Raw genomic sequence first — 12,543 nt, 5'->3', positions numbered from 1 at the left:
GACATTCCCCTACACAGGGGGGTCAAGCCAAGGCAGGACTAAGGGCTTCTCCTCCCATTGGTGCCCAATGAGGCCATCATCTTCTGCTACATATCCAGTTGGAGCCATGGGTCTGTCCTTGTGTACTTTTTGGATGGTGGTTTTAGTCTCTGGGAGCTCTGGTTGGTTGGTATAGTTGTTCTTATGAGATTGCAAACCCTTTCAGCTCCTTCAGTCCTTTCTCTAAGTCCCCCAATGGGGATCCCATTCTCAGTTGAATGGTTGGCCGTGAGCATCAACCTCTGTATTTGTCCTGCTCTGGCAGAGTCTCTCAGGAGACAGTTATATCAGGCTCCTGTCAGCATGTTCACCTGAGCATGAGATTCTCTTTCCTTTTTCTGTTGTCTGAGTTTTTCTCATGCATGGACTTAGTCACGTGGTAGATTTTTTGTAATTTCTCTACCCTACCATGAATTGAGGGCACCTAGACTATAAGGCATCAGCTCTTTGCTATGGAGAAAAAGACTTTATGACCCAGGCTTGTAAATATTTTTAAAAACATTTTAAAAGATTTATAAATGTGTATTCTGTATCTAAGAGTAAGTATGCCATTTGTATACAAGAATACAATGTAAGAATACATTGTAGGAATCTGTATACAAGAATTTGTATACAGAAGAGAACGTCTCCCACGGAACTCAGATAGTTGTGAGCTGCCAGACATGGATTCTTGGAGTTAAATTTGACCTATGAACAGGCATGATCACTGTTAACCACTAAGTCATCTCTTTCACCCTCTTTTCTGTTAGCGATTCATCCCCCAAATGGACCTTATTAATTAATTAATTAATTAATTTATACTTATTACGATGTAAAAAATGAGATTATGTCATTTGTCTTGCTAATCAGCATCTCAGTAAAGATTTGCTAAGGACCATTTTTTTTTATAATGGTACTTGTTTTTTGTTTTTTGTTTTTATCTTTATTAACTTGAGTATTTCTTATTTACATTTCGATGGTCATTCCCTTTCCCGGTTTCCGGGCTACCATCCCCCTAAGCCTTCTCCTTCCCCCTCCCCTTCTTATGGGTTTTTCCCTCCCCATCCTCCCCCATTACTGCCCGCCCCCCAACAATCATATTTACTCGGGGTTCAGTCTTGGCAGGACCAAGGGCTTCCCCTTCCACTGGTGCTCTTACTAGGCTATTCATTGCTACCTCTGAGGTTGGAGCCCAGGGTCAGTCCATGTATAGTCTTTGGGTAGTGGCTTAGTCCTTGGAAGCTCTGGTTGGTTGGCATTGTTGTTCATATGGGGTCTCGAGCCCCTTCAAGCTCTTCCAGAAGGACCATTTTTTAATAAGTTCTTGGACACGTTTTTTTTTTTATGTTTATTAACTTGAGTACTTCTTCCTTACATTTCGATTATTATTCCTCTTCCCGGTTTCCGGGCCAACATCCCCCTAACCCCTCCCCCTCCCTTGGTATATAGGCTTCACCTCTCCATCCTATTGATCAAAATTAGGTATAGAAGTAAGACAGACAAAGTATTGGGAAATTACTAAATTAGACAAAGGAAAGTGCATCTTTATCAATCTTGGGATTTTCTGAACAAGGTAAAGCCCAGAATCAGCTCAATGGTTAATAAACTATACTCTATTCTTACAATTTTTAATTATGACAGGATGTAGTGATAGAGATTCTAAGTGCAAGATATTTGTAAAAGCTCTGACTGTTTTGGAAGAGATTCTGGAAACCAAATCTAATGAGAAAAATATTACTTTTTCTTATTTTTTATTTCAACCCTAGAAATATAAAAACAATTTGAGTCCTTATTGTGTATAATGATAGGCAATAAATGAAAGTTTGTATCAGTTTTATTTCAAATGCCATTGTCTAAATGTAAAATTGCATGAACTTTATCAAACAAAAGGAAAGCATTAAGATTACAACCTTCAATTTTATTTAAACAATGTTTCATGTATTTTAAGTTTACCTTTATACCATAAAGATGTAAGGTATAAAGGTCATAGGAATCAAGACAAAATGCTTAAATAGAACTTAGACCTAACTTTGAAGTAGGGATTGTAGGAAGTTGCTAAACTAAGTGAAAGTGGAGATTTTACTTTTAGGTGTTTTACAAGTGACTTGAGATAACTGGGTATAGTGTATGGAATGACCAACATACGTTAGAAATGGTACACAAATGTTAAGAGATTATAAATTCCAATGTGGTTGCATGGTAGAATATGATAAGCATAAAATAGGAATTTCAAGGACAACTTCCATAAATGATAAACTCTGGGGAGCAAAGAGATATTGTTGTAGGTAAAGTACTTATAATCCAAACATAGAGACATGTATACTTATCTCTAACATCTATGTAAAAAAATGAAAAGGAAGGTGGTGAAGATGTGTACCTATAACCTATGTTAAGAAGCAGAGACAAGTGAATCCTGAGAGCTGGTTGGTCAGCCCCGAGAGACTAAACAGAGAACTCAAGATTAAGTATGACTTCCTACCTCAAAATTATGATGGAGAACTATATAGAAAAGCATCGAGTTTGTATTCTGGGCCTCCACATTCACATAGGCAGACAAATGTGCATGTACACACAAAACACCCACCTCCTCACCCCACCTTGCATATACTGCCAGGAATTCATGGAGATGACCAAAATGTTAATATCTTTTCTTCATCTCTGGTACTTCTATACAATCAGGCATACAGTATATGTCAAATGGAATATAGTCATTTAGTTCACACATGTTAATCCAAATCATTTATTATGAAGTATATTATAAAGTACCAAAACAAATAAATTGTAATCCAGATGGGAAGAAAGACATGCAAATATACATTTGTGGTATTTCTGTCTCATTTAACCCTGTAATTGTGGCTGAATATTGTAAATGCTGTCAGAATTTTGGTCTATGCAGGAAATACTGACGATGTGAACGAGACACTGGGCATATAGTTCTACATAAGATTCCTCATGGAGAAACTTTATGAAACATTGGCATTTCCCTGGGAGAGTAAACAGCAGAATATTTCTGAAGGCAAAAATGCTCAAACATATATTTCATTTGGTGACTTTCACTCAATGTATCTGGAACACTCAGCAATATTTTTACATCTTGGAGGGGAAGCTCAAGGGGTCAACCAAGGTTTCAAACAGACGAGACACGGGAAATATAGTAGTTACTTATACATGTCTGTAACCAAGATGCCCAATAAAAATTATGTAAGGAAATAAAATACTTTATTTTGTCTCAGTGTTTGTAGGTTTATAATGTATCACTGCAGGGAAGGCATGGCATACCAATTCCTGCATTAGTGAGAATGTATGACAGAGCATTCTCACCTTACAGCACACTAGGTAGCAAGGAGTGTTCAGAACTAGGTAATAGATCTATTTCTTAAAGACCTACCCATAACGCCTTACTTACAGTAGTTAGTTCCCTCCTCCAAACATTGACCTGGCCTCCCAAAAATAGTCAATGTTGACCAATGAGGATTTGACATATGTAAAGATGGGGACACTTGTGAATCAAATGATAATCCTAGGAATTACATCAAGCCAAAAGACATCATAGGTTGAGAATGTAGGCAGGTATCATAAGGAGTAAAACCTCGATACAAAAGGAGATAAAAAGAGAGATGATACTTGCATGGTAAAGATAGCTGGATCTCTGATTTAATTTTACTTCAAAACCAACACCACTGGAGCACCTTTCACCACAATGGTGATTCAGAAATAGTTGCCCAAGGCTTGTACTTTATAATTTGGACTTGTAAGTAGTTCCTAGATGATCCCCATGATGGTCTTCCAGGAATATCTATTGAAAGTCACTAGAGCAGAAAATAAAACTCCATAACCAATTTAAGTCCAGGTAATGAATGTTTTAAATTCCTGAATCATCAATATAAGCTGGCATGGCACAGGCTAATAAGCTACAATATTGTCTTCTTCAACTCCACAATGCTCAAATCAGTAATGAGATTTTAGATATGATATAAAGCAAAAATGCATTATATCTCAGAACCAATGATCAAAATATAGAAGTCCAGATTATATATTCTGAACAGAATCTGAAAAATGGAAACTTTAAATAGTGCTGGTAAGAATGTAAGTTGACACAACTCTTTAGGAAGCTGTAGTATTTGGATATTAATTGAAATCTTGGAAGACTTCATCACTTAAAAATGGCGAATTTTAATCCTGAAATATTTCCCAGAGGATGTCACATGACTGTGCACATAGCGATCTTTCGCTGTATGGGGGATAATGTTTGTAATCTGTCCATATGTCTATCTAACATCTATTTATGTATCTATCAGCACATATATATGAATGTAACAAAACAAACATGAGTAAAGAAGTCACAATGTGTACAGGGTCTGCGAGATGGCTCAGTAATCAAAAGTTCTTATCATGAAAGCCTGTGTTGAATTTCTGAGCCTCTGTGAAGGTAGCAGAAGAGAAGCGGCTCTAGTAAATTACCATCTGACCTCCAGTTGTATGATGTGGCATTTACACATATGCTCATGCTAAATATATTTTTAATATTCCTATTTTTGGAATTGTGTGAGAATAGTTAATGGGAATTAAGAATAAGAGATCACCATGAATAAAGCTTAAAAGCAAACTATTTAAGAAAAAGTTAATTCTTAGTTCTTTCTATTGCTCTGTGCTATGGGTTCTGCTCCACTGTGACAGAGGTACATCCTGGCATATGCGTTCTACTTTGAGCAGTGCCCTGGGGGTGGAGGTGTTTGAGAATGCAGCTATGAACTTCTGGAAGGAAAAGTAAACTCTTCTGGAACTTTCTTGGAAGGGTGTGTACTGAGATATGATGCTGAGAACCATCTGGAACATTGTTCCTTTAGGAAACAAATGGCAACATCAGAATATTGAAAGCCTTTATTAAAATGTAAGAAGAAATCTAAGGTATTGGATATCTTACCCTGGATATATGAATGGACTACAGAAGCTGTAGAAATAACCAATACAACATTTTTTTTCTCGGTAATTCCAAGAAGCATGGGAACTAACACTGTGAATAGACCTTGAGAATGAGAGAAGCTGTCTCCATCTCATTTGGATCAGCTAAGGTGAGAGTTGAGTTATCTCCCATAGGTAATGACCATATGCCCTCATCATCTGGAAGCAGTCACTGGAGATGAGATCTCCTGACCCTCAGCTTCCCATGAAAATCAATGAGGATCATGTCTTCATGGGCTAATGATGCAGGAAATAAGGTGAGATGTTAAAATTTAACTCCAGGGCCCAGCAACTAAGAAAGGCCATGAATTTGGACTTTCTCTAAGCTGCTGAGGTTTAAACAAACATGTTCTAACAAGTGAATTGAAGAATCTCCTAAAAGTGCATGTATGTGCATGATGTGAATTATAAATATACATAGAGGGCTGGGGATTTAGCTCAGTGGTAGAGTGCTTGCCTAGGAAGCGCAAGGCCCTGGGTTCGGTCCCCAGCTCCGAAAAAAAGAACCAAAAAAAATAAATAAATATACATAGAATGGCGTATGACAGATAACGGAGTCATTGAGGAATGACAAAACAACAATGTATAGGAACTCATATTGTGTCTGGTAATTATTTTTTCTTAGTTTCATATTTAGATATAGGTGGTTGTCAGCTGTACTACTACACAATTGCTTAATTTAAAAAGGTAATGATATAAGTGTAATCACGATTTTATTTCTTTTTGTATAGCTCATTTTTAAAAATTGATTTGCTTCATCCAGTATATGTTCTGTTGTCTTTTTCTCCTCCTTCCACTGTTCCCAAATCCCTCCCACCCTCCGCCCCAACTCCACTTTCTTTCTTGTTCACTCTTTAAAATCCATGTAAACAAAAGTAATAAAAATGAACTTAAGAAACGTTTAGGCACACACGCAAAAGACAAACTCTGTTTATGTTCAGTTAAAAAATTGGAAACCATAATATACACAAAAAGTCGAATGAGAAAAAATGGTAGCCAAAGCAATGTGAGAGAAAAATCCCACAAAAACACCATTGTGGTGGACTGAATGAAAATGGAAGCTATAGACTCATACGGAGTGGCATTACTTGAGGTGTGGCCTTATTAGAATAGGTATGACCTTCCTAGCAGAAGTGTGTCACTGGGGGTGGACTTTGAAGTTTCAGAAGCTCAAGCCAGGCCCTTTGTCTCTCTCTTGCTTCTGCCTGTCGCGCCCACCTCGTCCGGCAAGGAAGACGCAACACGGTTGGATTCTTCTCAACAGCCTTTACTGCAGGAGACCTTCTTTGTTGATACAGGGAGGCGGCGGCAGCCAGCCCTAAGTGTTACAGCTCCAAGTGTTACAGCTCCAAGTGTTACAGCTTTAAGTGTTACCGCTTTATGTGTTCGAGCGGCTTTGCCGCTCGGCTTATATACACAACAGTATGCTAATCTTCTTTCAGGGATTGGTGGGGCACGAGTCACCCCACTGCCATCCCAGCTACTTGTCCTCCAGAGATTGGCGAGGCATGAACTCCCATTTAGCATAGTACCGCCCCAGCCAGACTGACGTCAGGTGCAAAACTCCACGCATGCTCAGTACTGTTGTTAGGAGGGCGCCAGATTCACCTCATTATCATACAGCTGTCGCACCGCTCCCTACATCTCCCCCTTTTTTGTTTAATAAAATGACTGGTCTAGATCTGGGTGTCACGTCAATCTTGTCATTGCTCCTGTCTTAGGTCGTTCCTGACGATGACTCGGCCTTACCCGTCGTTGGGTCACCCTATCGCCACCGGGCCCCGTGTCTTAGGTTGGTCCGAGCTCGAGGAAAGTTGCCCGTCCCTGGATACAATGACCCCACATGACTGTGACAAAAATGATCTAGGGCGAACTCTTAATCTTTCAAAGAGGCCAGCCATACATTGGGAGAAGCACCATTGTCAATGGCAGTCATAGCCTGGTAAACAACCGCTTTGTGTCTGGCATGTTCTCTTTTTAAACGGCCAATAAGCCAGAGACATACTCCGCATCCCAGGAGGACAATAGCTCCCCAGGCAAACATGCCCGCCCACTCCTTAAAAAAGGAGAAAGCATTGGTAATCCATGAGGTAAAGTCTTCAATTGTGATGGGGTCCAGCCTAGTGCTGTTGAGGACAGCAATCTGCATCAGCAATTGTCTGGATAGTTGCTCTGCTTTCATGGACCAGTTTCCTTTCAGATAATTTGAGATTTCTTTGCTCTGTTGAGAATGCTGAGAAAAGTTGGCTTGCAAAGGAGTAATGCATAAACCTCTTAGGGAGGAAACGCAAGACAGCTGTGTCATATGATACAGTGCTTCAATTTGTTCTTGAACTAAATCTATCCTTTGATTGGCTAATAGAAGGCCAGATGCCAAATGAGTATTAAATTCTTCTTGTATCTCTAGCGCCATTGCAGTTCTTTCTACAATCTGATTGACAGTCTCAGCCGTCTGTATTTGATTGGTCATAGCAATTGCAGCTGTGGTAGCTGCAGCAACAGACAGCACGATGGCTGAAATTATGACTGCCGTAATTCCAAAATCTCTTTTGGTTCACAGCAAATTAAGAATAGGAAAACTATCTGGGTTTGCCTCTACTGGGATTGGCACAAAGGAGGGAATCTTGACCATTACTGTGGTGTCATTGTTGCCATCTCAGCATTCAGCTAAATAGCAGACTACATCAGAGCTATTACAATTTAAAACACCATTGTTGACATTAGTGCTTATCAGAAAGAAAAAAGGTGATCTAACACATACTGAAGTACTAGTGGCAGTATTATGTTCCAAGAGGTTATTATATTGAATATTGGTCAACCTGGTATCATTTTTTCTGGTAGCCGAAACATTATACAGCATGAAGTTCTCACCCATCAACCTAGCAAAAGGGGTCAGGGATGTATATGCCCCTTGCTCATTGGATAGCACCCATTGAAACCAAGGCCAGAGATTATGCTTGCCAGTCTTATTCTCCCCCCAGTCATACTGTAGATGGCCAAGAGGAGGGGAAAATTCAAATCCTGGTAGGAATTGTTTTGTTCTATGGAATGGACTCTGACATGGGGTAAAATTAGGTGGAAACTCTTGATGCGGGGGGCAAGCGGGTAAGACTCTACGACGGGTAGAGCTATTCTGTGCATAGTTACCTTGTCCTGGGCGTGATGGAACACTACAATTATGCATCACAATTAGTGTTGTAATGTTCAGATCAGCAGAACTATCGACTGACATGTCCTCGCTGGGTGAAGAGACTCCCTGGGCAATTTGACTCAAAGCAGCCAGGATGATCCCGGTGTTCATTGTGCTGTCACTTATAGGATTCAACCAATTAGCTAACGTGGCTCTACATAACCAAATACAGGGCAGGGAAGAGTCTTTAATGGTAAAACAAAAGGTATGCAACAGAGAAACGTTAGTGGCGGCATACCGTTGGGGCATTTCTCCAGTTGGCACTATACAAGGAACATCACGCAAACAGGAGGTAGAGAAAAAGGTTGGTAAAACAGTAGAATTGCTATGGACTGGCATGGGTACTGGCCAGGATCTGGCAATAGCCCACAGGGTGATCGAATTAACCTGTATTATCATTCCCAGTAGCAATAGTAGGGTTCGTAGTCTCATCTTCAGGAAGAGCAGAAGGCAATTTTCAAGTCAAGCGCTCAGGTACCCAAATTGGATTTTCTTGATTCTGCGGAAAAACACAAACAGCTCCCCTAGATCTCGAGATCACGGGATCTGGGCCACGCCATTTATCAGTTAAGACATCCTTCCACTTTACTTCCGCAGCAGAGCGGCCATGCACATCCAAAACTAAGAAATTTAGAGTAAAAAGAGCTAAAGAAAGTTGTTCTTTTGGTGTTCAGCTGCTGGCAATTCCCTCTTTTTGTTTTTTTATCAGCTCTTTTAAGGTACGATGTACTCTTTCCACAATTCCTTGACCTTGGGGATTGTATGGCAATCCTGTAGTATGTTTGACCTGCATTGTCTGGCAAAATGCCTGAAAGGACTTTGCAGTGTAGGCAGGCCCGTTGTCCGTCTTGAGACTATCAGGCTTTCCCCAGGCTGCCCATGCCTCTAAGCAATGGCTAATGGCATTATGAGCCTTTTCACCAGTCATCAGAGTAGCATGTATAATACCAGAACATGTATCAACAGAAACATGAGCATATTTTAAATTTCCAAATTGAGATATGTGTGTGACATCCATCTGTCAAAGTTTTAGTGGGATCAGACCACGAGGGTTAATCCCTACATGAGGAGGGTGGTGAAATTGAACACAATTCTGGCAACTTAACACCACATCACGAGCTTCAGCTCTAGAGATTTTAAATTTTTGTTGAAGAGTAAAGGCAGGTACATGAAACTTTTGATGAAATTCTCTAGCGAGATCAACCGGAGCAGCATGAAAAATAAACTCTCTACGAGTACTAGCATCCACCAGGGCGTTATTACTGGTCATGGGACCAGGCAAATTAGTATGGGCTCAAATATGTTGTATGAAAAATTTATTTTTCCTGGCCCAAATCAAATTTTGTAATTCTAAAAGAATTTGACATACAGTACTAGTCAACCGAATTGGCCCTGCAATTTCAAGTGAGCGTACCGCATTAACCACATAAGCAGAGTCAGAAATTAAATTAAAAGAATCATGAAATCTTTTGAAAACTTCCAATACAATTTTACATTCTGTAATTTGGGGGGTACCTGGACTATATTGAATTAATACTGGTTCTTGAGAATCAACCATATAGGCACCTACACCTGTTTTGGAGCCATCTGTATAAATATCTAACGCTCCAGACAAAGGCTCTGAGGCAGTGACCTTTGGAAAGATCACTGGATGTTCAGTAAAAAATTGTAGCAGCGGATCCTTAGGATAATGATTGTCAAACTCTCCATCAAAACTACAGCGCAATATGGCCCAATCATCTATCAATGCACACAATGTTTCTACCTGAGCAGTTGTATATGGTATAATAATTTTCTTTGGTGAAATACCAAAATGCTGAATGCAAGATTTAACGCCTAATATAGCTAGCTGTGCAACAGCAGAAGGGTAATATTCAAGGGTTTTATTAGGAGAAATATGGGGATAAATCCAAAGAAGTGGACCTTGTTGCCATAATACTCCTGTAGGTTGACGAAAAGTTCTCAGTATACACAAAAGCAGATCTTCCTCTTCCTTATACCTTTTTAGTATTGCCTTTTCTAGTCTTTCTTCTACTTTCCTCAAGGATAATCGTGCTTCCTTGGTTAAAACACAGGGTGAAGTAAGCTGAGAATCCCCTTTCAGGACCTCATAAAGTGGTTGTAAATCTACATTGGGCATTTTTATATAGGGTCGAATCCAATTTATGCTTCCTAGTAATTTTTGAAAGTCATTTAATGTTTTTAAATGGTCTTTTCGTAATTCAATTTTTTTGAGGAGAAATACTATGAGGAGTGATTTTAGTTCCTAAATATTCTCCCATTTGGCCCATTTGAACCTTCTCAGGTGCTATGAACAATTGATTGTTTTTAAGCACCTTAACCACTTTTGTATAGGCCGCTTCTAGGACGGCTAGTATAAACATTTAGCCAGCCCCCTGGGGAGCTTGCCCAGCCAACTTAGGCTTCTAGCTACAGATGCCGGCTCCAAAAGCCAATTGAAACTTTTTATTTATTTGTTCCTTTCTTGAAAGGAGTTAAAGCTACATCAATGGGTGAATCAACCAGCATTTAAAGTTTTAACCATTTTTTTCCTTTTAAACATGAAACACAAAACATTCAAGCAACGAGAAGCAAAACCCAGACATAAATTGACATACATCCACAGCTTGGTGCACCAAGGACAAACAATAGACACAGAGGAAAAGAACTAGATGGTGTTCCACCAAAGGGACCCAGACATCCTACCTAAAGAACCCAGAACCAGAAACAAGCACTTCTCCAATAGGAGCCAGCAAGGAGGCAAGACGTCTCCCACCTCCTTCTGTTCCCAGGAGAGCTTCAAAAAACTTAAGCTCACTTCCTTCTTTTGCCAAAGCATCTGTGGAGAGTTCGGGAGGACTGTTTTTCTCAACCCCATTCTCTCTTTTGTCTAGGGTGTAAACTGTCTCTAGTCAGGGTCCAAAGACTAAAAGCATCTATGAGAATCGACTTTGCTTCTCTAGATTTTAACATAACTCTAAAAGAACACATTACCATTATTACCTTGTCCCCTTTTGACCACTACCATTACCCCAAGTCTTTATCTTTGCACATGCTTTAAATTTCTGTGATACTTCTGAATTCTGCTTACTGGGGCCTTTAAAATCTGTATCCACCACCTGAGTTCCCATTCTAGGGGTCAATATGAGTCTGGTGGTGGAGTCTTGTGCTTCTTTTTGTTGCTCTGCGGGAGGCCCGGGACCCGATGGTTCTACCTTTAGTTTCACTTTCTCTAAACTGTCAGTGATGCTTTCTAGTCTGACATTTCTAAGGTCAAGGCTTTTAAAGAAGAATATATCTTATTTGTTTCCTGGTCCTGATTATCCTCTTTTTTTATCTCTGCCTTCTCTCTGTTCCTTTTATCTCCTTTTCTTTTCTTTTTTTCTTTCAAGACCTTTACTCCCTCTGACATACTTTCTTGTTGCTCTGCAAGGACCCTCTGACCTATCCTAACTGCTCTAACCGCTTCCCACACAAAGAAAAAAAAATAAACAAAATTACAAGCCTTACCCACAAAGGATCCATTGGAAACAACATTGCTGCAGACTGCAGACCTTTTAGCCTCTAAACCAAGGCTTCCATCGTCTCTGCTCACCTCCAGAGAACTTTATCGTCCCTTACCGGGAACTTTTCCGACGTCGCTCATCCTGAAGCTGAAGAGTTCTGAGATCCACGAGGATGTCCTCGTCCCCGTACGGGCCACCACTTTGTCGCGCCCACCTCGTCCGGCAAGGAAGACGCAACACGGTTGGATTCTTCTCAACAGCCTTTACTGCAGGAGACCTTCTTTGTTGATACAGGGAGGCGGCGGCAGCCAGCCCTAAGTGTTACAGCTCCAAGTGTTACAGCTCCAAGTGTTACAGCTTTAAGTGTTACCGCTTTATGTGTTCGAGCGGCTTTGCCGCTCGGCTTATATACACAACAGTATGCTAATCTTCTTTCAGGGATTGGTGGGGCACGAGTCACCCCACTGCCATCCCAGCTACTTGTCCTCCAGAGATTGGCGAGGCATGAACTCCCATTTAGCATAGTACCGCCCCAGCCAGACTGACGTCAGGTGCAAAACTCCACGCATGCTCAGTACTGTTGTTAGGAGGGCGCCAGATTCACCTCATTATCATACAGCTGTCGCACCGCTCCCTACATCTGCCTGCAGATTCCATTTTAGAATTCTCAGCTACCCTTTCCCTGAAGTCTGGTAAATGTATTCAGTGAGACCACACTGGAGAAAATTAATTTATCCTTTGCAAGTGGTATTAACAAGTGCAAATGGCAGACAGCTTCTTGGCTAGGAGTTTGAGCCCTTGTTCACTTCCCCCTCTAAGAGCTTGGACCCTATCTGGCTTGAACCAGTACAGGCCTTGTGTATACCG

At 40.5% G+C, this 12,543-nt stretch overlaps 1 long non-coding RNA gene across 1 annotated transcript; it reads right to left on the bottom strand.

Moving 5' to 3' along the window:
* Positions 1-6,231: 6,231 nt before the first annotated feature.
* Positions 6,232-12,049, bottom strand: LOC148004655 (uncharacterized). Its single transcript, XR_015624614.1, has 2 exons — positions 11,792-12,049; positions 6,232-8,669 (listed from the first exon to the last, which is right to left on the bottom strand). It is a non-coding gene; the product is annotated as an uncharacterized LOC148004655 (long non-coding RNA).
* Between the last annotated feature and the right edge of the window lie 494 nt (positions 12,050-12,543).

Source organism: Rattus norvegicus, chromosome 7 (assembly GCF_021556685.1).
Source record: "Rattus norvegicus strain SHRSP/BbbUtx chromosome 7, alternate assembly SHRSP_T2T, whole genome shotgun sequence".
NCBI lineage: Eukaryota > Metazoa > Chordata > Mammalia > Rodentia > Muridae > Rattus > Rattus norvegicus.
This window is presented reverse-complemented; position numbering and strand designations above follow the sequence as displayed.